The following is a 24,119-nucleotide window of genomic DNA, read 5'->3' as shown; positions in this document are numbered from 1 at the left end:
CAAATAATGTTGTGATATTTCAGTCTCAGCAATGACTGAGGGATTCTTACAGTGTTGGAGGACTGTTCCTATCTCGATAGGTATCAAGGATCCTGCCAAAAAGGCCCAGCCTGCCAAGGTTTTCTTTGAAGGACTAAAATCTTGGTTTCTTATCTTACTGTAGGTTATGAGTGAGTAAGGGTAAACCTGCCTTTAGGTGCCTTAAAGCTTGTCTTTTTTCTTAACTCTGTGATTTGATCCAAGTAAAAGGCATACTTTCTCGCTGAAAACTTTATTTCTTTATACTCTTTTATGTACCACAGCTATAACATGAATATGGGAGACTGTAAATATGCAGGGCTGGGATGATCAGCAGAAGTAGTCAGCCCGTCTATGTTTCAGAATTTAGTGCAACCATAAAAAAAATTCCTGATAAAATAGTAGAAGTAAAATCAGCAATGACTGCATCATCATCATAAAGGCACCGAGAAGTCAACCAAAAACAACCAAAAAGACGGTAGTCTCAGAGGTCTCCAAATTTTGCCGACATACTGCTACTGCTATCTTTTTGTACATATTAGCTGCCAGCCTGTCTTGAGCAACCTCTCTGAAGCAAGCCGTGGACAAGTGTGGCAGCCGGAGGCTGTTTTCCTCTGCTCTCATCTTATGCTTGAAGACCTTTGCTCCCTCAGCAAATCCTGACAAACTATATGGCACTTGAATGAACAGCTTAACTGTAAACACAGAGCAGGACCAAAGGTGAGATAAACAGGAGGCTGTGAAAAGCAAGCAGCATAGCCCAGCAGCTCTCAATGATCCGGGAACAAGGGGCAGAGTTGATGTCCAAGGATTGGACTGAGACTGATGTTTGCTTGCCCCTGAGATCACAGGACACTGTTTTGAGGACCCTTTCCATGGGGTTCCTGTAGGAAATTCACTGGCTGTTAACAGCAAGGTGGAAGGGAAGAGCAAAACTAACTCCGTGGCTCAGACCATTGATTGACCCTTTGACGTGCTCACTCACCGCCTGGTCATCCATCACCCTGGCCTCATTAGTAGGAATGTGGTCCTCCTGTGATTTACACTCCCTCAGCTAGTGTAGCTCCCTGGGACAGGAGTTTCCCTTCACCAGGTTTGCACAGTGCTCAGACCCGAGGAGAATCAGTGGAAATACTTAGTAATAGATAACTGTTGTTTTTCTAAGAGTGGACTTGCATTGCTCTTGGCAATATTTGACACAGCCAGCTTCAAAACACTTGCCCTGGCCCAGGAACGTGGAAAAGCTCAGCAGAACCACACGGAGAGGGCACCTCACTCCTTGCGGAGAAGGCTGGGATCGATTGCTACCTCCCAACAACCAGCACTACCTGCAAGACCTGACCTCACCTGCCTTACCCCCAACACCTCCACGAAGGCATGTGGCTTCACAGTGCAGTGAAGAGAGGTGTCACGGGCCCAGCTGTAAGTCCAGAATGACTTAACCAGGTGATACGTACTTGGAGCGCTGCAGCTGCATCATGCCCAGCTGCAGGCACACTGCAGCACGTTGTTACTTACCCCCATTCCCCACCCAGCAGGGCCACAGCTGAAACCAGTGTCTGCAAACAGAGCAGGCTGGAATGTCTCTGAACACAGCTTCTTATGCTAAAAGGCATTTTGATTAAATGCATTGTTTTTAATAACCAGATATTGATGTCAATGGAAATTTCCCCTGGCAAATTTTGTCAGTATGGGCGCATTCAGAGTTAAGAAATACATTTTCATAAATTTATAAATTTCAAAATTTTAGCCCAGTTTTCATTGTAATGCTTTTTAATTCTACGAGAGCTCCTCAGGGTGCACATCACCATATGAAAGACTTGAAATATTGGATTTTTATTTCCTTTCTTAAATAATGGACAGCTGTTATTTAGTAGTAATTAAAACACCTTATCTTTTTTCACAGATCAAAGTGTCTCCTGTTTGTTTTGTAATGAAGCAGTTTGACACTTTTTGTGTTTGACTTTTTGTCAGATTGTTTCATTGCAAAACAAACAAAAGTCACTTTGATCTGTAGAGAAAGATAAGATTTTTTAATTAGTACTATGTAACAGCTGCCCTTAATTGAGTTTAAAAATAAAAGAATGGAAGATTTCAAATTTCTTGCCATATTATGCACTAAAACTTTATCCTAAACCAGTCAGCTATCATAGTAAATGACAAAAAGGACATGAATTAGGGTTTCTAATGGATGTTGTGATATTCCAGAAGCTGAATGAAATACAAAACACAAAATCTCAAACTGCAAACTCTGTAAGAATCAATTTTGTAAGAAAATTCAAAAAATAATTGATTAGGCTTGCAAATACCTTTCAGAATTTCTTTTCCTGTGGCAAAGTTGAGGGTCTCTCCCTGAAAATCAGCAAGCAAGGGCTAAGAAGAAATTACATCAGCCCAATTTTTTGACATGTTGGGACAACCCACAGCCTTGATGTTGCCCGGGCTCCTCATCGCTTCTAGACATTGAAATAGCCACATCTGTTAGATTGGTATCTGCTGCTCTGTATGAACATTGCCTCAAGCAGCAGAGTCCCACTCCTGGTTGGCACCTAACCGTACTGCAGCTGGAGAGTAATAAAGCACCTTGTGGCAAGGAGACAGCACCTCTTTCCCAATGGGTTCACATTTTGATGCAGCCTTTCCAGAGACAACCACCCCCAAATTTATTCCCCCTAACTCTGTGTTGGGCATCAGCTTCAAACACCAGACCCTTTGGTTCTCTGCACCAGCTCTGTACCATATTTTGAGCCAAATCCAGACTTTCAACCCTCCTCTCCAAATTCACAGTCTGGGTGCCGGCTGCCTCAGGGAACTGCTACATGCTTTCTGATCACAGCCGCTCACAGCTGTGAAAACTCTTTGTCTTGAGGGGAATGCCGATGTCTGCAGCAGATGGGCGTCCTCCCTGCTGCTGACTCCTACCTGGAGTTTGCTCCTGCAGGGAGCTGGTTGAATGACTACCAGCTTCCACATCTCCCAAGGCCAGAGGCGTGTCTCCTTTCAGCCAGATCACCAGAGCCACACCATGCACACGAAATACAGCCCTCGCTGCCGAGAGCACGGAGGAGAGCGGTCGGTCCATGTGGAGGTCCCTGGCACAGCTAAAGGACCTGCTCCATATGGAAGTGAGGAGGGGAGGGATGGCAAGGGAGAGGGGCAGTGTCCCTCCCGGCAGCCCCTCTGCCAGCAGCCAGCACCACACGCTCCATGGGAGGTAGTGAAACCCTCATAGTGGACGGTTGTGCAATAGGCTTCCTCATCTAGCTCACGGCAATTATTGTCGTGCAAGATGAAGATTTATATCCCATGTAGGTTTTTATCCCAGCTGGTGTAGGGGTGGATGGTATTTTTATTGCTCCTGTATGGAAAATGTGAGAGTAATGTCTTCCCAAGCTCTTGGCCCTAGTCGTATTTTCAAACAGTGAATTCCACAGGTTACATACTGTGCAACAGAGTGTGTTCCTTTCTTAGTATTTCAGGTGCAGTATTTTAAGTCATGAGCTTTTTCTTTCTCATTCTGGTATTTTAAAATGGATAAATAGCAGGGTCTCATGTGCTTTCTCCCCGCCGTTGTTCTTGTCATTCCCATGTCACATCCCTCTCACTAAATTAATGGTCCTAATCTTTTCTTTGTGAAATCTTTCTAGCTCTTCTAATAATGTGTATCTATCTTTAGATACCTTCTATTTCTGGTATCTTTCAGGAAAGTGACAAAATCTGAGCACACAGTTTCAAATGTAGACATAATTTCAATCCATAGGAAGGCATTATAATACATCCTGTTCAGTGCTAGCTAGTTATTGTGATCGCTATTGCTATTGAGCCTGAAAAGAACCTTGATGGTTTCCTGAGTTAGAAATAATTAATTTAGTGCCTGTCGTGTTACATAAGTAGTTTAAATTGATCTCTCATGTTGTATTACCTTGTACCTACCCATGCTGAAATTAAACTGCCAGCTGCCTACTCTGGAGATCCTCATGCTCTCCCCTTTTTGAGTCCTCTCAGCAACATACGTAGCCCTGGAGCCGGGGTCCATGCTGAGTCTTGCAAAACCGATATCCACGGCCCAGAGAAGAGCAGCAGGTGCCGCACAGCCCTCCAGCGACCTTGCAGTGGAGTGTGGTGGGTAACATATCGGCCATCCCCCACCCACTGCTGGAGAAACAGCCGCTGAGTGTTGCTGCTACGCCACGGGCAGGTCTGTGGGGAATGATTGCTGTCTGAGTGGCTAAATGCTTACCTCTGCATGCCCACAGGGATCCACCAGCACTTTTAGTCCAGCTTTCTGCTTAATATCAGCCATAACATTTCTGCCAGTCCTCTCTTCTGCAAGTCTCGGTGATTGCCGGACCAGGCAAAGCCTATCTGTTGGAAAGTCAGCCAAGCTCAACTTGAGAGTGCAAGGCTTGGTGATCCCACTCCATTACTAGCTATTTCTCTGTGGGTCAAGCTAGAATTTGGCACGTGAGCCTAGTTCCAAACATTGGCTCCCACCTGATGCAGTTGCTTGTGGGGCTGCTCATCAATTTAGGTTTGCTATTCGCTTTAAATTGTGATCAGTGACTCAGCACAGGCTGGAGCAGTTGCATCAGCAAAGCTGAGAGGAGTAGAAAGTGAGTTGGCAGAACCTGGATGACAAAAGCTCCATACATTCTTTACAGTGACAAGACAGATCAGAGTTTGGAAGACAATTGGCAAGGACCTATAGCTGATCAAGATTTATCTCTTGGAACTAACTCTTGCTGCCTTGAAAGGGGCTTAATTAGAGTTGTTTATATAGACTTGGCCAAATCCTCAGTAGTTATAAATCAGCATAGCCCAAATTAATTCAATGAAACTGTCAATTGACACCAGATAAGCATCTAGCTTGTAGTACATTCTTGAATCCAACCAGATCGTCTCCTTTTCATAAATACCTGTCTGACAGTTTTCCCTCCAGGATCCCTGCAGACCTTTCCTTCTGGAATCCAGCAGACACCATGTTCTTGCTGTCTTGCTGGGCACAAAGTAACATCTGAGTGTTAGCCCCATAAAAAAAAAAAAAAGCACACTTTTTTTTTTTTAACAACAGAGGGCTATTAGCAAGTCAAAGCAACAGCTTGGAATGGTGGAGGCACAAACATAAGGAATCTGTGGTATTTGTAAGAAATGCAGATAGCAGAGAATTTGACTTGTTTCCAAATACTACAGCAACTGTTCCTTTTAATGCACAGGGCTCTGCTCAGCCTCTTGCATCGCCTGCAATAGCGGTGTATTTACAGATGGCCAGAGGCAAATACACAAACCTTCTTGTAAGAAGTTCTTGCCCCACAAGGTAAAGGCATAATCATTGTTCCTCCAAATCACCTTTCACCAGCAGATTTCTGGGCACTTTGCAAACAGCAACTTCAGCATCAGGGAAACCCTCTGGCAATTAATTGCTATTTAATTGTACTGAGAAAGTCATTTGGTAGGTTGGTTTGTGACAGTGGGAAAGGCGGGAATTAAACTCCACTAACCCACTTTTCACTTCCAGGCTACAGTCAGTCACTTTCCAAGCCTGGAACTAGAAGCCAGATTCCAGAGTCCCATCACCAGCTGCAATTTCTTTTCACTGGCACAACAATAGTTACATCTCTCAAGCCCCTAGCCCACATTGTAAGCCCTACACTCACTGTAGAAAGTCACCCAGAAAGACTCCTCTTTTTGCTCTAAAATTGTATAAAACCAAGGTTCCCCTGGTCATGTGGTGGAGAGCAGCTTTCTGCTCTTTGGTTCACCTTGGAAGTCTCCAGGGGAGACTCCTGAGGAGCAGAAGAAGCCTGAGTTCTCAGTGAGAGATTACTGAGCTATTCTGTTTGGGTAAAAGCTGGATAAACTAGTCACAGTTCAATCTGAATCTCTGCTGGGTTTCTGGTGACGATGTTTCAACTCAATTCTGTGTTTAAAAATAGTGACTCTTGTTCCAGGTGACTTCTTATTTGCCTGTCTTCTGCTTTCCCAATCTCTACATTGCATAAATATTTTTGCTCGTTTTTCTGCTATCCATCACACCATATCCCCCATGTCTTTTACCACTTCCCATCCATCCTTATCCTACCTTTTTGCATTTTCTTTAATTCTTTCTTTAAGTTCAGTCTGAATTCAAAGTAAACTCTCTTGCCTGAGTTCAGGGTATCTGTTTATTTTGCCTTTTGTTTCCCTTGATGCTGTTAACTTCCTTTCCTTTCCTCACCGCTCCTGTGCAAAGCTCCAGGAAGCATTGCCTGTGTCTATGCTCTGACTGATGACTCCGCCTAAGTCCATATCGTGACCACATTCTGATTTCCTGGTGGGACAAAACCTGGGTATACTTGATTCTTAGTCTCTCTCCACTCTACCCCATGTCATTATGTCCACAGGAGTAAGACCAAGTTGCCTGGGTAGGAAGATACATCTCAGCCACATCTCTGCTCTGGACACTTACAGGGCATGGGACCAGTGTCCATACCATAGTGTACATCCACTCGTAGTGTAAACCAGGTTTTCCTGCCTGTACCTGAGCAATGCCACAAATACTCTACCTATTCAAATATCTGTACCACATCTTCTTACAATAACTTCAGCTGGATGTTTCATGTGAAAAATGGTCAGCACCTTTAAACTTAAGATCAGATAGTTGCTGAACTAAGCAATAAGATAAAAGAAGGCCCCCACAACCAAAAATAGGTAAATAGATGGAGCTTATAATCACGCGACAGGTCGGCATTAGATTAGGTACTGCACCAGGTCTCCTGATTGTCCCCATTGGTGCCCTCACCACAAAGTATATGACATTTCTCTCTCCTCACTCCCTTCTCATCCCTCTCTCCGTCCCCCCTCAAGCCACTCCTCTCCTTTTATTTTAAGAGCTGACTCTGCCATTTCCCATCTATAAGGTGACATATGAAAACTTTCTTAGAAAACAGTCATAAAAAGAAGAAGAAAATGAAAAAGGCAGACCCAATGGAGAGCAGAAAATTACAGTGTCTGGGCCGTATTTACAATAATTATAATTATTATAAGGCACAATAGGGTGTAGAAACCCGTAATTCTCCTGGTGCTTTCTGATTTTTAGATCTATGTTTAGAAAGCACATGCCAGAGAAACAGTCAGAAAAGGAATGCCATGAAGTCACTTTCTCTCTGTGTTGCAAAAGCATTGGGGGGAATATTTGTGTCTGCAGGGACACAGGGACGAGCAGCTTCAGAAATGAGTCCATCGTTGCCCATCCCAGGGTGATGTATCACTTGGCAAACTGAAAAATGAAGCCTTTTCCTGACACCACTTCACAAGAAGAGACCCTCCTTTCTCTAACCCCATCCATGTAATTTTTGTAAGACCAGAGGTTTCTCCCACTTCTGACACTTTGCTGACTCTTACCCAAATGTCAGACTCCGCATGAGCAGCTGTGGCCCCCAGCCCCCAGTAATACAAACTTGGAGTTGTTCCCTTCTTTACGTGAACATATCGTGGCGCTACCTGAAGACCTCCTAGTAACACCTAAGGCAGTCTGACTAACATCTACCCTATGGGACTCCTCCTTTCCTCCTTCCAATCCCACAGGCAGAAGTACACAGGTAATGCAGGTGGTTTACTTTGCTCACCAGGTATCATAGCTAGAGACAGCAGCTTTGAAGAAGTGCCTTCAAGTGTAAGAGAGAAGGTGGGATGTGGTGGTCCTTTGCTCCTGCAGACAGTTATCTAGGCCCCCAGAAAGCTCTCTTCCCTGCCCAGAGGAGTTTTGCCCATTTGGCAGTAAATTATATTGCTCTTTCTGCAGCTTTGCTTTTAAATCCCATGCAATCTCTACAGGGAGAGGGGTCCGCGAGCCTCAATTCTAATCAGAGGTCTTTTGTAAGGATAAAACAATCCCTACCTAATTCTGCATGGCTGCTCACCTTGGAGCCAAACCACTTCATTCTGATCTTCTTCCAGTCAGGGTGACAGTGTAAGACTTGTGTCTCCTAAAAGAAAGAGAAAGATGTCTCCACATAATTCAGTTATGTCCACAGCAGTCAGTGTTGTTGGAGGTTGTCCTTCAGAATCCAGTACAAGCTGGATTAGTTTACCTCCACAGATCTCCCTACTCTTTCTTGCCTGGTTTTGGACTCTGCTCTCGATGCTCTCACTCTCAAGCTCTGCTGTCCTATTCTCCTAAGCAGGATGTGTTCTTGCTGCTATGATATATACCAACATCTCCTGCAGGGCCACTCCACAGCCAGTAGTGAAAATGGTGTTTGAAGAGCTACGGAAGTGCCCATACCCCTTTCAGAGCTACCCAGAGAGCCTGGGACACCTTCTTAGGCTATTTGGCTGGAAGCAACCACTGGACTGTAACGTGGCTGTTGTGCCGATGAACACTGAGGACTTTCTAACCAGCAAGATGTATTAGAGTCACCTTCACGGGAAAGAGGTTTGTTTTTAAAAACAAGCCTTTAATTGTCTTTATTAATACATGATTGGGTGGTAATAGCACCTGGATGTGAAAACCCACAATGAATTATGACCAGGAAACATGCCTGAGTAACAGAGCAGTGCTTAGTGACATCTGGACAAATGGGTAGGGAATCAACAGGGACCAGCTGTGAAGGAAAAGGCAGTCTGTGGTTTTGGACAGGAGGGAATACACCCTGTCCTCAAGCATCAATTGTGTTTGGGGCTAGGTATAGGGATTATTCTGTGCATTGCACATGTATATATGTACATGTATGCTTGTGTGTGCGTGCATGTTTTCCTCTGAATGTTACACAGTTTTGCCCAGATAAGGGAAGCAGGACTGCAGCATGAACATTTGTAACCAGAAATGAATAATCCTTGCAATACTTATGCCTACCTGCAAAACCTCTCCCAACCCTGCAGTACGTGCCAAGATCCAGCTCAGACAAAAAGTCACAGCATTACCCCAAAAGTAGGGTGGTCCACATGCCTTCTCCAGGCATCGCCTCTCCTCTGGTGCAGGCCCGGTGGAGAAGCACAGAGACACTCAAAGGAGGGCTTATTCTCAACCCTTGCTGTTTCTAAGGGGCACGTGGAGAATTTTGCATGGTGCCCTCAGCAGCCAAGATGAGCTTTCTCCCTGAGAGGCAGGAAGGTTGCCAAACCAAAGAGGATTTCCCCAGGGAGGGCTGAGACACCTGGCCAGGTATTCTTGCCTTCTCCTGAAACCGAACCCTAGCCTACCTCAAATGAGACAAGCCTGACGTGGGGAGTGAGGGTGATCAGATAGATGCACATGGAGGTATCTCAGATATGCACCTGCCACTCAGCCAGCGCCAGGGAGACGCCAGGGAGAGAAGAAAATGTTTTCTTTCTCTGACATTTTTAGCATGGATAACAGAGTTCAAGCAGAGCAGAGGAGCCCAGCGATTATGGCTTCAGTTGCCTTGAGCTAAAGCTGCTTAATTGCATGCGACTGGCTCGTCTAATCAGGGAGAAAGGTGAAACACCTCGTTGTTTGCCCCAGCTGACTCCTCAAGGAACAAAGCCTGTGAGCAAAATGCCAGGTGATCCCCAACATCAGGAATAGCTGAACAGGGCAGAAAGAGTCTCATTAACGTACTCCAGTGGGCAATAACGTGTGAGCAAGCATGGACTGAAATGGCTTGCAGACCAGGCTGAACCTGAAGCCTGGTAGCCATAGTCCTCCCAGCTCACTGGAACCACATCGTTCCTAACTTACCTCCTCTCCCACTCACGCTTCAGGGCTCTGGGGACCAGCGAGCAGCTCCCAAGTGGTTGTTGGTATCTAGAGGAAACTCTGTCTGCTGAAAGAGCTGAAATAAGGATCTTTCTTCCACTCTGTGTCTCACAGTTCAGGGACATTTTCTTTCACCCCTGCCCTTCGCCTCCTTTGCAAGACCTTGGCTTGCAGTTTACAGAATTTGCAGTCACCATAGGGTATAACATGTTCTGCCAGGATGTATAACTGAAGATCCTGATGTACCCCAAATAATCATGGGTAGCAGAATAAAACAGCTCAGCAAGAAGGGCCCTAGTCTGGACTGGTGTCTGTGCGTGCTGTCACTCAAACCCTTCAACTCTGCAGACGAACCATACAAATGGGACAGGGCAGAGCCTTGGTCAGTGTAAGATCAGGGCAGGGCTGAGAGGTCTTGCTGACCTACAAGAATGTGTCCTGCACCATACAGAGGAGTGCAGGTAGTCTGGTTTAATTTTGCTTTGGAGGCACACTCAAGGTAAAGCAGGTATCAGGGGGGTGCTTTTGGTGCCAGTCCAACCCCTTTGCCCCACGGCAAACTCCACGTTAGTGAGGGCAGAGTACAAAGAGACCAGTGCCCTGTGCAGACCCTGTATTCTTCTCTCTCTGGTGACTGATGCAGCATCAGACATCGCAGCCTTGGAGAGGTGTCCCCGGGCTTAGTGACTGATGCTGCAGTCTCTCTGGGCAAGGGGAACCCACCCGCAGGTACATGGGAATGGCTCACCACATCACTCCCATGGCTGCGTGTTTATCACCAGCATCAGCCGCACCACCTGCCTGCCCCAGCTCCAGGGACACAAACCCCTCATTTGCGCAGGTGTCACCACCCAGAGTAGCCAGTGCCCCAAACTCTCCCTCTGCCCTCGGGGGGCTGCCGGCTGGCCAGTGCTCACCTCCCTGTCTGCCCACCAACACCCCCAGCCAGGCCAGGCTTTCCCTGCTGAGCTGTGCTCTGTACCAGGAGAGGAAAGCACCCCCCTGCAGCCTGTGGGCGAAGGAGAAGGGTGGGCTGGAGGGTGCCTGGCCCTAGGACGGGCTGGGCAGGGCACTGTGCCGAGCCCTGCCATGGAGGCGACGTGTACCTGTAGTGCAAGAGCCCTGGCTTCACATCCTGCTGCTGCGACTCACCTGACACGTGGCCCTGGGCGAGCCTTTTGCCACTTCCTTCTTTCTCTCTCCCTCCCTATCTGTCTCGTCTAATTAGGTAAAAGCTTTCCAGGGTAGAGATTGCCTCTCCCTGGGCAGTGACAGGGGGCAGCTGGGAGCCTTCCTAGACACCATTAACACCAGAGCAGAGCAGACCAGCTGCATATGACGATGTCAGCAGGAGCAGGAATCCCTGATGCAAACTTTTATCTTGTCTCAATTAGTGGGCAGCAAAATCTCAGACCTTCTGTGATTTGGTTGGAAAGCCAAGGCTCTCCCCTGAAGAGCCAGTCCCTGGCCTCAGCTCCCCAGGCAAAGCATGGCTTTTGCAGCAACTGTGGGATGCATCTGCCCGCCAAAAAACCTTGCAGGCTCACCTCAAGCACGGACCAGAGAGGCTTTCTCAGGCTTTGGTGCTGCTAAAGGAAAGGCTTTGCCCGTTGGTTAGATAACTGAGAAAGTCCTGGAGCTCAGCCTGTCTCCCAGGTAGAGGCACACAGGCAGCAGGAAGAGAGTGACCCTGGCATGGTTATTACAAGGGCTTAGGGCTGCTCGCCTGCGTCACGGTGGAGATAACATCAGCCTACTGAAGACAGCCTCAGAGCAGCCTAATTGCTCCTGCAGGAGCAGGAAAATGCGGGCCCCAAGAGCCGCTCTTGCTCTGACTAATTACCGGTCAGTTGTGCTGCAGGGATCGTGTGTCCCAGAGGACAGGCTGCTGTGGAGGGATGCCACGGGCAGCCAGCGTGGAGACAAGCTCCAGTTAAATGCCATGAGGGGTGGGTGGACAGAGCAGTACTTGGAGGAAGAGGCTCCATTCTCTGTCTCCTGCTCCTCCCTGGGAAGGCGGTCGCAGGCTGGGGTGCCATGCCAAGGGCAATAGTCATCATCTTGGAAGGAAAGGGCAAGGGCTCTGATGGGGGCCCACGGAGAGTAGAGAGGAGCGGTGTGATGGCTGCTAGGAGTTTAAATGAGGGCACTGCAAGGGATGCAAAAGCACACAAGTTCTCCTTCTGTCCTTTGCTACCCGCCTTATTATTTCATTGCTGTTTGCCAGTACATTTGGAGATATTAAGCAGAGAATGCCACGAGACTAGCGCAGCTACAGACACTGCTAACCTCAAATACAGTCACCACAGACAGCACTGCAGAATGGCAAACCCGAGGTGTGCAGACATACCAAATCCAGACTCTCCTTACTAAAAATCCACATGCTCAGAATGTTTCCGACATGGCTTATAAATAACACATTTGCCTTAAATATTCGGAAACCCACAGTTATGTCCTCTAGGATTCAGGCCAAACAAAATAAGCGAACATTTTGAGACGATATAGGTCTATGCGTTTGAGAGCTGCATACTAAAAGTAGTAGTGGGAACAAACGCAGTGTTCTTCGTCTGCCTGGTAGACATACAAGGAGCAGTTTTTTCAGGCTCTGTCCCTGCTAAGACTGAAACTGAAGCTGGCTTGAGCATGTGGGTTCTGGGCTTCTTCCTTTCCTCCCCTCCTTGCCTGGTGTCTTCTTCTCCTTGCTCTGAACAGCCTAGCAGCTTGGCTCCTGACCCCGGCAAGAAGCATAACAGGACCCATCTACACTGAGCAGGACCCACACAGTCCTGCCAATTGCAGGGCAGGGAGCTGAGCTTTGTGGAGCTTGCGAGGCAGCATGAGCTCAAGCGGTTTTCCCAGCAAGCCCTTGAGCTCATTCACAAAACGGGAGCTCGGATCCCCACGAACCCACACGTTCACCAAAAGGAGCCTGGAAATCATCTGAAGGAAAGCACAGATGGAAATCATTGTCATCAGGGAGACCAAGAGCTTTGCAGGAAGCACGAAAAGATCAGATGTTTCAATGGATAAAAAAGAACATCCAGAGCTACATGAGATAGAATAAAAATGTAGGAGATGTAAGCCCTCTTGCTCCAGGATACAAGCCACCCCTGACTGCCAGGGATTAAGACAAAATGACACATCTGAGTGGGTTGTTTCATAGTTACCTGCAGCCACATTTCCCACCCCTCTTCCTTGCAGCATCTGGCACTGGCCCTGTCCCAGGCACAGCTCTGAATTAGACCACTGGGAAACTGGCAGGAGTGGAAGGAGGCTCTGTGGAGGGGGGACGAGGAGACAAACTGAGAAACCTCAACTGTGGTAGAGTGCACTCACCTCCCTTTTTCTCTCCCCTTATCCCCACCTTTCCCCCTGCCACTTCTGCCAAGGAAAGATCTCGCCTAAGCAAAGCTCTGATGACAGAACAGCCTGCTTTGGATATTTAGGTAGGCAAGGGAAAAAATTAATTTTCAGACCATCTGTCCTGTCCAAAGAAGAGCAGTCTTTCCCAAACTAAGCTAACTCCATGCAATGCAACAGTAAGCAACATGATATTAAACAATAATAAATCAAAGCTGACATCATTTGGAGTATGTCTGGACCCTCCCCTGTGGGGGTATCACTCTTCTGTGTGTCAATGGAGGGAAGAGAAAAGCAGAAAGAAATCTAATCCGAATCAGATAAAAGACAGTGGGCCTAGGATTGTATTTCTGAGAGAGAAGAGCCGTCCTGAAGACTTACTGTGAGCACCGTGAGGGCAGGAGAGGGGGGCACAGGGAGGAAGGACGGGGCAGGATGACCTGTCTTCTTTGTGGCAGATAATTGCCTAGAACAGCAAAGCCACCCTGGACACAGAGGGTTGAGACCATCCTTCCCCTCTGCAGCATGTAGCACACCTTCCAGAGCCTCTGCCTTTGCAGAGAGGTCCCTTCTAAATCGCACGAGGGCTGTGCACCTTGGTCCAGACCAGCAAGCGCAAGGGCTCAGACATGTATTGGGAGCAGCAGGGGAGGACTCATGGTGCCTCCGGACTGGCAGATGTGGTGGGAATGTAATGGTGACATAAAGTGCCAAAACAGCAATCCGAGATCATGTTGATGGCTTGGAGAGGCATGCGTGAGCCAGTTTTAAACTATCTGGGGACTAGTGGGAGAGTATGAGCAGCAGCAGAGTCAAGTTTGGCCTAGGAGGGGTCTGCAATCCAGACATCTCGGTGACACACTGCTACTGGTACCCACGCTAACAGGCAGAAAACTAGGTTAAAACTCAGATTAAAACCCAGGCTCATTAGGGTATGTTTACCAAGCTGCGATCCCACCTCTGGAATGCAATGCAGACATGCCCAAGGGATGACTGGATTTAGCTCTCTCCTTGTAAAATACTAATGGAGAAGTGACTTAAGGGAGTTTTACTCCAAGGCCAGTCCTACAGCTGTGTACTAAGCATTTCAGGGTAAACCTAATTTTGGTGTCTTTAATGCAAGCAGAAAAAATGAAACCATTTTCCCAGTGATGCACACCAGTGCCCAGGGGGACGTGCTGCAGACATGCTTTCTGTTCATGTTTCCACTCTGCACAGCCCAGGTTGGGGTATTTATACCTAGACACATGGAAGTCTCATCTATCTATCTATCTATCTATCTCATTTGGTGTTTTCTTCAAGGGCATGTCCAAGAAACCAGCCAGTAAGCAAGGGAAAGTTGGCAGGTGGATGGTGTTCAGAGAGCACAACTTCAGCCTAAGAGCTGAGGGCATCTCCCAGGTGCACATCTGTGACTGTGCTACAGACACAGCCAGCCCAGTGCGGGGCTGTGCACGGCATGCAGGGGCAGTGCCGCTGCCTTTATAGGAGATTGCAGGCATCAGGGTGGCTGGCTCTGAAGAAACCAGAGTCCAAGGCCGTGGCTGAAAAATAAGCTTTGGATCACATCACTGACAAGCCCATCTGGCTGGAGGGAGCTACTGGGGGCCTGTGACTGGGCTGGCAGGGGCCATGGGGCAGGAGACAGGGCAGAGGCAGAGACAGGGGGCCTGGGGACGGGTGTGGGGGGAATTTAAAGTGGGTCAAAGTGATGGGGTAAGGAATTATATCTGTCTTCCACCTCCCCTTTCCCGGCCATGTGCACTCCATTATAATGACTTGCTTCCACTGATGCTGGAAGCTTTTCAGGCCAGAACCTAATTCTCCAGAAATGCTGTGCAGCTCCAAGAACCAGCAATAATTATTCATAGTGCTTCCCTCCCTGCTTCCATCACTGCAGACACTGAGATGTGCACATGGGAAAAGAGACGGTTTACAGCAAAGAGGAGAAATAACGTGCTTGAGCTTCTTCCTTTCGGTTTTAATGGGCTTCTCGTAGGTGTGCCACTGCTAATGAGTGTTGAGTCATGCTGGTCAGAGCTTTCTCTTGCACAACCTCTCCCTGCCTCCCTAGGTTGCTCTGTATCTGCCCTCTGATACTGCTATACCTGATGACTAGGGCAAGCACCACTGCCAGCAGCAGGTTTTACGCAGTATTTGCTGAGCTTTACCAGAACGGGACCCAATTGTTTCGCTTTGGCAGCTGTTTGCTCGGCCAGCTCACTGTTTGCTCAGCCATTCCTCCCCCCTGTCCCCGCCGCTGCCCCGTCCCTCCATAACCCTCCACAGCTGCTCCTGCCATGCTCACAGCAGCGAAGGGAAAAGCACCCCCAGGGTGCACCCCCAGCCAGCCTGGTGTGCACCCCAGCAGCAGCCAGTGCCGGGGCCATGCTGCTCCCCTCTGACATCACCCACACCCCACCCCAGCTCCCTAGCACCCGCAGCCCCACTCCCTGCCCCTGAGCACAGGAGGAGCCACCCACCTGCCACCCGAGCTGTACTTCTAGGGCCAAACGCTGAGGCTGCAGGTGAAACTGTCTCTTTCCCACGGCCTCGGACCCCCTCCCATGCAGAGCCCCTTGTGGCATCACACCAGCCCCCTCCAGCCCTGCCTGGACATAGATAGATTAGCCCCAGCAGAGAACACGCCAGCTCAATGCAGGGATGGCTCACACCCCAGCCAGGTGGAAGCAGCCGGGAGCTTCAGTACAACATGACCAGCCCCCATACACGCTTCATTTTCATTTTCCTTCCTGTTTTTCTTCCAGGCTGCTGGTGGCAGAGTCACTCGCAGCATGCAGGATCCAGGTGCCCCACTCAGAGGCATCGATCCCATCAGATCTTTCTTGACGACCTCTAGGCACAGGGGAGCACGTCTTAAGCTGGTGCTTGGAACCTCCTATAACAGGATTGTGAGTCCAAAGACACTGTGTAAGTAGGCAGCATTCCCTTGCTGATTCAGCTAAAGGTACTGGCACATCACAGGGAAAAAGCTGGAGTATTTTCACTGACTCACATGGGTCCAGAGATCCTATTAGATCTATCCCAGGCTGTGAGAGCACGTCGAGCCTGTCTCTGAGTCTCAGTGCCTTGGGATTGCAATGGGCAGGAGAGAAAATCCCTTGTGGGGAGGAACTTGGATCCTGTCTGATACACCAAGGAGAGCAGAGATCTTCCACCTTGCAGCAGACACAGGCTGCAGGGCTGTGTGATGCAGTGCCTTACGCCAGTTTAGACTCGTCTCTGAATCCGGCCTTCAGTCTCTGAGTGGCTCCGCATGCCAGGGCACAGTGTCCCGGCATTAAAAATACCAAGGCTGACAGATAGTGTTTATTAATAGCACGAGTGGTGTTTATTGCTGAGCAACAGTCAGCAGCTCGGAGGTTACTGCTGTTACAAGCCAAGGTCTGAGAGCGTTGCCACATTGCTCCGTTCTCAGGGGAGAAAGGCTCCATCTTTGGAGGCAGAAGTCGCAGGGATCAGGGGTGAGGTGGGTGCCCGGCTTCCTTGGGGACCTGCAGTGCACAAGGGCAGGGGTTACAAGCAAAGCACCCTGACCTGACGCACAGGGCAGCCCCCATGGGCTGGGGGACCCCAGCTCCCAGGGTGACCTCCGTAACACACAGGCAGCTTGTGCAAATGGGTGCAGAGCAGACGTGCCAGTGCTGAGCATCCACTTTCTTCCAATTGCCTGCACTCGGCTGCGCTGGAGGCGCCATCCCTTATCCACGAAGAGTTCTGGTCTTCCAGGGTCCTGCTCAAACCCACAGCTCTGACCCTGACCCTCAGCCCTGCCCCATGGCCCCTTGCCAACCTCGAGGCACCAAGCTGCTGTTTAGGATGATGTTGGTTTTAACATCTCTGTTTCACAGAGAAGGAAACTGAGGCACAGAGAGATAAAATGATCCACCAAGGGTGATCTTCCGCCTGCGTTCCAGAGATCTCCACAGGTCTGGCGGCTACATGTTGGTTATCCAGAAGAAGTGACAAGGTAGGGCACTTCGCTGGATGTTCTGCAGAGCTCTACACATCTGACTTCTCTGAAGAGCTCTGAAACACCCCTGGAAGAGGAGCAGGGGTTCAGAGACTGAAAAAACTTGGAACCTAATAAGCAGTTGTCATACCCCAGACTCACAGTTCATACCATGGAGATGGAGGCCAAATGCAGCTCTCAGAAGACATTTCTTTCCAGTCCTTGATCTTACCCTCCCAGCAGACTTTGTGTGATGGTTTGCACTCTCCACGTTTCCCTCCTCCAGGGCTGAGCTCCCTAGCTTTTACCAGTTTATGGTTAAAACCCTACAGCACTAGTTTGCTACAAGCCACATCCCACTTTGCTCTGTTTCTCCTAGGTTTTTTCCCTTTTCTCTGTCATCCCATGCAACATGTGAGGGTCTCCTAGAGAACGTTAGTCCTGAGTTATCTCTTTACATATTGCTTCAAGGGAAGGCAGTTGCAGCTGGGAACCTACTCCATCCTGCCCACACAGGCTGCTGCACACCTGGAAATAACATTACGTGACTGATGAGCGCTTGTCTTAATCAAAGCGTGACTTTCCTTTGGAGCCACACAGAGAGGAGCAAAGACTCAGAGACAGGCTGCAACGTAAGCAAAAGCCATGCTTTGCACATCACATGAAACTTTGGCTCACCACTTGCTGCCCACTATCATGGAATCTCTCAGCACTTGACAGAGGGTAGCGATTAATTCTTCTTTAACTCCTCACCATTAATTCACTTACAAATCATCCCCCAGGGTAGCGCAGTACTGTTATCACCACTGTACTGTTATCACCACTAAGAGATGAGGAAACTGAGGCACGGACCGGACCAGTGATTGACACTGCTCTAATAAGCAAGCGAAGCACAGGGCTGGGAAGAGGACCCAGGACTCCCGGCTCTGGCACAGCACCAAGGTACAGGATCACCTGTATTACACCACTCTGCAACTTCTAGGCAGTCTCTTTTACACCGAGCACAGGGTTTGGCAAAAAATTTTCCACAGAGGCCACAGCTCTGGTCCGTCTTGGTAGAAAGAACCTACCCAAAACTCCCTTTGCCCTCTGTAGCAGCCCCCAAGCAGGTTTCCTGTCATCACTCTGCCTTCTGTCTTTACCCACTCCACCCCTCATCCTCTGTGAGTTAGAGACCAGTCATCCAGTGCTAGCTAGCACCTGGACTCTAAGGATCCACTGTTTTCTGGTGCAGGGCTCCGTCTGCCTGGCCACCTGGGCTGGGAAACCTAGGACCTGATTCAGAGGTACCCACAGACTGATTTTTGTCGCTAACATGTTCCACATACTTATCATTTGAACAAGAAAATGAGGAGCCTCTGGATGCATCGGACCCCATGCAGACAGGCAGGTCTGTGTGGAGATGCTGAACAAGCGCACAGACCTTCTGTGCTCCCAGCACAGCAGAAGCGAGGTACCTTCTCTCCTCCCTCAAGGACCCCAATCCGGGTCAGGGAGCCGGGCTGTGGATGTTTAGTCTGGAATGGTCTGCGGGACATGATTTGGTGGTGTTCCCGTGATATTTCACACAATAAGCTTAGAGAGGACAATGCAGTTGCTTTGTGAGACATGGTGATGCTGTGTCTTGTGACACAGCCTATTAGCAGATTGGCTAATGCTGGGTGTGCAGCTGCTTTCTGTCACGGGAAAGGCTGAAAGCAGCCAGAATATACCTGTGAATCCTGCCTCTAATTACTTACAGCAAAACACACTGTGCTCCTGGTTTTCCCGTATCCAAGTACTTTGCACACACATGAAAAATAACGGTCAATAACCAGAACAAAAATCCCCTTTTATCCCTTACTAAAATCCTGCTCAGTAAACAGGATTATACTTGAAATAGGCTGTGATAGAGATACAAGGAAAGACAGACAGATGCCCACAATTCTTTTCATGAAGACAACTTGTTAAACAGCTGAATGGATTTTGCTGCCTCCCCTTAACCCCAGCTGCCACTATGCTCCCTGCTTAAAACACTTTGCCTCTTTGCAGGGTCTGTCTGGCAGCCATCCATCACTGCTTGATTTTGCTGGGGCGGGATGCGAAACAGCCCGATGAGGGAACATAACGTTTTTCCCTCAATTTCACCAAGGCCAAGATTTCCCCCTTCTTGCTGAGGGTGGCTTGGTAGTAACAAGGGTCCCGGCAGTGAACTTCCTGTGAACTGATGGGAACGGCCCTTCTCCCGGAGCGAGGGGACAATATCCGAGGGCTGTGGATGGAAAAATGAGGCAGTTGGCTAATAAAGAAAATTAACCCGGTGGACATGATTTGCCCACATTCTACAAAGCTGGAGTTCTTTTATAAGGCTTGCCGCAGAAAGCTTTTAAGGATAACAACTAATCCCTGGATAAGGGTCAAAGTTCTTGCTGGGCATTAAAACTTGGTGATGTGATTAAAGAAAAAGTGAAAACCTGCTCGGAGCAGAGCCCCCAATGAGGAAGCCACAGGGTGTCGGTGCTCTGATTGCCACTGAATGATCGCAGGACACCGAGGATGAGGAGCTAATGGGTTTGGCTTATGGTGCTCAGATGTCTGAGGAGCCTGAAAGGGATGTAAAGATATTTTGGGGTGAAGCAGCCCAACAGCCCTCTGAAACGGCCCCTGGATAGGCGCAAGGTGACATACCCTGGCCCAGAACAGCCAAAACCTCACCTCTTCACCAACAGGTCTTGAAGGTCCCCTCTGGAAAAAAATATTTTGCAGTTGCTGTGGATACCTTGGATTGGATGCCTGGGTTTCGTGCGTATCTACAACCCAAAAGGCAAACAGGGCTCAAGTGACTTAAAATTGGGAGAGAAACTGTAAAAAACATCCACAGTGAGACAAGGGCACATATACAATCCTCTGCTGGGCATTGGAAAGGGTCTGAGATTGACAACACCAGAAGATGGGGAGTAGATTAAAAATAGGGTGGAACCTGGTTGTAAAGGGATATGGTGGGAGCCTTGAGAGCGGAGTCTGAAGCGTGCCCGAAGGAACTCACCGCCAGGATTTAAGGCTGGGAAGGAAAGTCATTGCTGGCAAATCACCTGCACAGCTGAACCCCACAGCAGTTTGAAAACTATTGCAATATGGGGCCGTTTGCCTTCTGAGCTTTTGGTGTATACTTGGGTCGTGTTGGAATTTATTTTTTTTCAGGAGTATGAAGGATTGAAAGCTTTTTGGGTTGACTAAAAGCAGGTAGTCTTGCACTGCACACAGCTCCTGTACTGGTATAAGTAGCACAAGATCCTCTGCGTTGGCCACCCTGGGCTCTAGCAGCTGCCTCTTCACCTGCACGGTCATCCTGCAGAGAGGGAAGACTCCAGGGAATTAATGAATAGCCAGGGAGGCAGCCGTGCGGCATCTCACGAGTGCCCTTTCTGCAGCGGGGCTCTCCGTGACATGCAGAGGCCGAGGGGCTGCCCAGGGAAAGCTCCCCAGTGCTGATGAAGCTGGCAGCTCAGGCACTCCTGCAAACCCTAACCATGGGAGCGCGGGAGGTTTCGTAACTGGGAGGGTTCCCTCTGCCCAGGGCTGCCAGATTATCTCAGGCCTGCCCCACCCCGCTCCTGAGACACAGTGAGCCTATTCCTCCTCATCCTCCCACCTCACAGGGCATCCCTCACCTTCCGCCCTCGTCACTCTCACACTGTCCCCTACCTCTCCCCGACAGCGAAGCCCCTCCTGAGCTGTGCCTTGCCGTCTCCCCTCCAGCCCCGTATCTCCTGTCCCCTCCCAAGGAGCAGGTGGAGGGAGGAGCTGTCTGTACCAAAATACCGGTTTAGGTTCCCTCTCAGATGATGGAGAGGAGCAGGGAGACACGACTGCAGCGGGGCAGGGGACAATGACTTAACCTGCTTTTGGGGAATGTACACAGAGATCCCTAACAATTCCAGCAAGCCGGGAAGCCTTCTACTAACCGGCGATAAAATGATAAGTAGTGAATGGAGCTTGACCATCTGCCAAGGGTCCCAGAAGAGGAGGATGAGATTTTGTCACGCATGGAGAAATCAAGGCAGGGAGGGAAAGCAGAGCCTCGGTGGCCCACCTGGGAGCTGAACCCAGCTCCCTCGCCTCCCACACCTCTGCCCTGCTCTACAGACTAGGACCCGCTGACTCCCACGGTTCCTCCAGCTGCTCTAGGCAACTCCTGTCTGAGGGTGAGGGAGAAATACAGCTCACCAGATGATTGAACACAGCTACGTGCAGGGCCACACCTGCACCCACACTGTGGGGCACCACCACCCCCCGGCACTGGGAGCCCCAGCGCCCTCCTGACTCAGCAGCACCAAGGGAAGGTTCCCCCATGAGCTGCCAGAGCTGGCACCTCCATCAGAAGCGATTGCGAATTCCAGGGCAAAATGAGAAATCCTCAAAAAGGATTTAGAGAGATTAGAAATGAGCAGGAAACAAAATGAGATTTAACTTGGGAAAAGATAAGCTAATGTATCTGGGGCAAAGCTGCTTTGCAGTGGGAGGGACACTCTGGAAAGCAGAACTGCCAGAAGAGGTTGAGAAAGAGCAACCCCAGAGAGATACATCCAGAGAGAGAGACAAGGGGTATGTTCAGAGCCAGCTGCCTGTCTGCAGTTCTGGAGCGATCCACCTTTGAGTGTCTTCAGCACTAGACATCCTTTGAAGAAAAATGAGTGTTATTGTTATGCATGGGTGGTGTCAGGAGGTGAGGAAGAGGAACAAACGGTCAAGGGCAGAGCTTGATGAGCTAATGACAGGGGTTTTGAATAATCATTTTATGTCACTGGCCAAGAAACATTCACAGCAGAGACGTGATGAGACCCCACAAGGATCTGAGGGGTCTACGTCAGAGAGGAAAGGAACACACCTACTGACACATCTGCAAACTCAGAGCAACAGGGTGAAATTAAGGCAGAGAAAACAGAGGCTAAAGAGCAGGACAGAGTCCAGGCAGTGCAACAGGTTAGGCTGTGGGGTATGACGTGCACTAAGATAGACATGTTCAGAACAGCAGCGCAATTGCAATTGGTTGACAAGATGTCCTAAACCCAGAAATTGTTCCTCTTGGGATGTCTCTGAGTCCGTGACCAGTCCCAACAATTCAGCAGGGGTGTGGATCATACTCAGTCCTGCAAAGTGACTCACGAATGTCACAGCCTCTTGTGCTGTACATCCAGCCACCCCAGTACGGCACTGGTGCAGAGGGCAGTGCCACTCCCTGACTCATCAGCACCCCCTTCGGCAGCTCAGCCAGTTCTTCTGGGTGCTGTGTATTGACAAGGTCCACCCCCCACATTCTCAACACAGAGCTCTGGCAAGCCAATACTGCAAGCAAGAAATTGGCCCTAAGCTTCAAGACCAGCCTCAGTTTAGTCACCGAATAACTCAGGATGATCCTATGACTCATAATTTATGGTGCCTGTGAAGACTGGAAACAATCAGATCCAGTGCCATTGACCCCCCATTCACTGCACTTCCAGTGGTGAAATAAATCAAAATAAGTAGAAGTTGGCTCCTTATTTCCCAGGAGCAACACCACCTTAGAAGAAATGTGATTTGCTCTGGAGTCTCCAGGCTGCTTCTCCCAGATATGAGGTCCTTGCAATGTGAAAAAAAGAAGGCCTGAACATTCCAGTAAGCAGCCCAGCGTAAGGAAGGGGACTTGGAGGAGGAATGAGCCAATTCAAACTGAGAAAAAAAAAAAAGGGGGGGGGGGTGATTGACAGCATGTTGTAGTTCCAAAAGTTAGTACCTGCACTGGCGTCCGAGTAGCCAGGTGAGGGGTTTCTTTGAAAGGAATGAGTCCGACATAAAGCTCAGTTTGGGCTTTTGCTTCTGCGCTTGGAGTCAGAGCCCAGCACAGGCAGGGAGAGCAGGGAGGGGTGCTGGTAGGAGCCCAGATTCTGGGTAAGAAGTCAATGACACAAACACTTACTCCCGTGGTATCAATATGTTCGTGGCACAGGCTGCCTCCAGTGCCAGCAGGTTCTCTGTAGGTGAGAAAGGCAGGAAGGCCAGGCAGTGAGACAGCAGCTTGGATGCCTTTCCAAAGCCTACACCATGGCTCAGGCAGGAGTTTTGGGCAAGATGAAGGTGAAGGGCTCTGGTCAGCTCAGGCAAGTCACGCTTCTGGCCTTAACATCACTGAAGAGGTGATGGAACTCAATTATTTGCTTAAGCTGATCATTGTACTCATCTTGTGCCACCTCTGCCAAGCCGTCCATAGGGCTTGCAGCTAAGGGGTTATGTCTCTCCCTGCTTTGCTTAGATAATGCTCCCATTGAACAGCATTGCACAGGAAAGGTCCAGGGGCTTGTGTGAGATGCACCCTTTCTTCGCCACAGACATGGTCGACCTAAATTCAGAGGTATTGCCATCCAGAGCCAAAGCTTCTCACCTCCAAGGCACCACACAGGCTGGGAGCAAGACATCCCAGTTTGCATCCCAGATTATTTTGGCATAATGTGAGCCTCTCTGGGGACTCGCATCCCAGATTGTTTCAGCATAACATGAGCTTCCCTGTGGAGTGCTCAGCAGGAATTGCCACTCATCAGTGGTCCTGGCAGGGCACTCAGCAGAGCCAGATGCCTTTCCCAGCCTGGGTCCCACCATGTAACACGCTCCAAACACGGAGCACACCAACAGCTCCCAGAATAGCTGGCAAAGGAGGTGTCAGAGTAACTCCCTAGCTAAACCCCTGCCATGCCAACATCAGGCTTGCAGCATGCCTTCCCCCTGCTGTGTGCACCAGGCTTGGCCAGGAAATGGGCAGCACAGGGTGGGCAGTAGAGGTACTTGGGTGCTAAAGGCACATAGAAGCCCATGGCAGCAGGTTGCCCAGCAGCCCCGATGCCTAAGGAGATGCTTGGCCACTCTCAGGTTAGAGAAGGATTTTGCCTTTTTTTTTCACCCCCAAAGAAGTGTCTGGGACATCTGAAAGAGCGAGGTAAAAATAAAGAGCACGAACCAGCAAGATTAGCCCCCTATCACCATGTACAGATATAGCCCAGAAGTGCAGATATTTCCTCACATGTCCCTCAGCTGTGAACATGCAGCATTGCCCACGTGGAC

Source organism: Falco rusticolus, chromosome 12 (genome assembly GCF_015220075.1).
Source record: "Falco rusticolus isolate bFalRus1 chromosome 12, bFalRus1.pri, whole genome shotgun sequence".
Taxonomy (NCBI): domain Eukaryota; kingdom Metazoa; phylum Chordata; class Aves; order Falconiformes; family Falconidae; genus Falco; species Falco rusticolus.
This window is presented reverse-complemented; position numbering follows the sequence as displayed.